Here is a 2242-nt window from a genome sequence, read left to right as displayed (position 1 = left end):
GCCCGGCAGGGGGAGCGCACCCCCCGGGGCCGCGCCCGCACCTCGCTCAGCCAGTGAGCGGGAACCGGTCTGTATGTGGGATCCGAACCCTCGGCAGGAGCGCCGCCGCGCTCCCAAGCGGCGCACTGGAGCAGTGCGCCACCGGGCCAGCCCCCATTCTGCCATTTTTAATTAACTTAACAGAGTTAAGCTATGTTCAGAGTGTGGCAGAGAAGGAGCAGGACTATTCAATATGCATATATTATTTTTAAGAGAATATGTTAGATCTAATTATGGGCTGGAGAAACTATTACAATTTCCACTTTTCCATCAGTTATGAAGATTTAGTAATAGTGTGCATGTTGTCTTTATTTGGAGATATTTATTGAGTGCTGCTATGTGCTCAATTGCACTTGTCCCACTCTTCCCGTAGCCCTTCCCATTGCTGCTTGCTCATGCTTAGCTCTCGGCAGGACTCTCTCCTCCTTCATGCCTTCTCTGGTGTCATCATCCTGAATTCCCACCTACTACTGCACCTTGTTTATTTCCTTCAAGGCCCTTAATCCAATTTGCAACTACATTTCTTTAGTTGCTTATTGAATGTCTCCTCCACTCTTCTCTAAGCTCTCCTAGGAAAGGGACTGAATTTATTTTATTCACCAAGATAAGGTTGTATGATATGAAAAAAAGCTGGTGGGTGAGACCCAAAATGTGGAGGAGGGGGTTAGTCCTCAGAGAAGGGGGATGGTGGCTGGGGATGCCCCTGAATTCCTCCTGTGTCTTATTTACTGCTTTATTCTCAGCACCAGGCACAGTGTGCACACTCACTCTGTATTTGTTGAATAAATAAGTATTAACATGAACTGACTTTTCATTTCCTGCAAGCTGTAAAATCACCCAAGGGAAGAGAAGTAAATGTGTGTTTATGCTGCAGGCAGTGGACAGGTTTGAGCTGGCGTAGTGGTTGCCCATAAACTTGGGAGGTGTGAGCTTGTGTGGGCTCTTGACTCCCATACCCCTCTCTTCTGACAGTGGGCAGGCAGACCATAAGCAGCATGGAGGGGGCTTTTGATTCCAGGTTGCCATTCAACATCAACCATTGGATAGAATTCATGGGATCCATGAAAGAGGATATGTTCTGTCATGGTTGAGGGTCAGAATTTTCATTTGGTCACATCAACCTGAAACTGGAAATTCTGAAATCTGCTCACTGATGATATGTAGACTAAGGATGGTGCTCCTGTTCATTTTTGCTGTAGAACTCCTTTTTAAGCTAAGAAGTGAAGAAATCAGATTTCTGGTATTTCTTCACATATTAAAATTTTATCTGACTGAAGGATCAGTATCAAAAGTTCTATATTAGTGCAAGAAACATGCTTAACTTAGTTTCCCAGCAAACTAGACAAGTGTGACATTGGTTTGAAATAATGAAAATGTACATATTATAAAAATATGTAAATGTATGTAATACATTATTAAATATTTCAATATATATTGACGACATATATATTATTAAAAAATGTTTCCTCAACCAAATTGGAAATTTTCTTCCATGTACTGTTTGGTAATGTTCTTTTTCATTTAACATTATATGTTATCGATTTTCACTCTGACTTGACTTTAAAGCCAAGTATAATAGATTTTGAGTTGATTTTGTACGTATTTTGTGCTTTTTCCCCTTGTAAGTGCAGCTGTCCAAAAACATCTATGCAATATGGAGAACAAATGTCTTATTTTGGCCAATGACTTGGGAAAAATATCACATTTCTGATTACTTAAATATGTCATTTAATGGTCAAATTGCCTACCATTGAGTTCTGTGTTTTTCCTTGTACATGAAAACTAGTCAATTCAATTATAATTGGTATTTATTGTACCCAGGTCTGGGGCTCACTTACTTGTAGCTTTTCATCAGAGATTCCAGAGGTGATTTCTTTCAGACTCCAGCTTGAAATGGGGTATTAACTCCCACTGCTCACAGTAATAAATCGAAGGAAAGGAATCATAATGTGTAGCAACCTTGACCTCTTTCTCTTGCATGACTGATGCAATGGTGTTTACAAAATATAAAGATGAAAATTCCAATTAGATGAAAGGAGTCAAAGTAGGTCAGTTCTTAAATGTTTTCATTAATAAACAAGTTTCTGGAGCAAGAGAGATAGAGACCATCTATCCAACTTGTGTCAGCTTGCCAATCACACACATCCAACAACAAAAATCCCCTAAACTTGTTATGCAGAGAAAAATCTTTCGACCTACCCCA

This window comes from Galeopterus variegatus, unplaced genomic scaffold (genome assembly GCF_000696425.1).
Source record: "Galeopterus variegatus unplaced genomic scaffold, G_variegatus-3.0.2 Scaffold738, whole genome shotgun sequence".
In the NCBI taxonomy this organism is placed as follows: domain Eukaryota; kingdom Metazoa; phylum Chordata; class Mammalia; order Dermoptera; family Cynocephalidae; genus Galeopterus; species Galeopterus variegatus.
The sequence above is the reverse complement of the archived record's forward strand: the minus strand, read 5'-3'. Positions refer to the sequence as shown.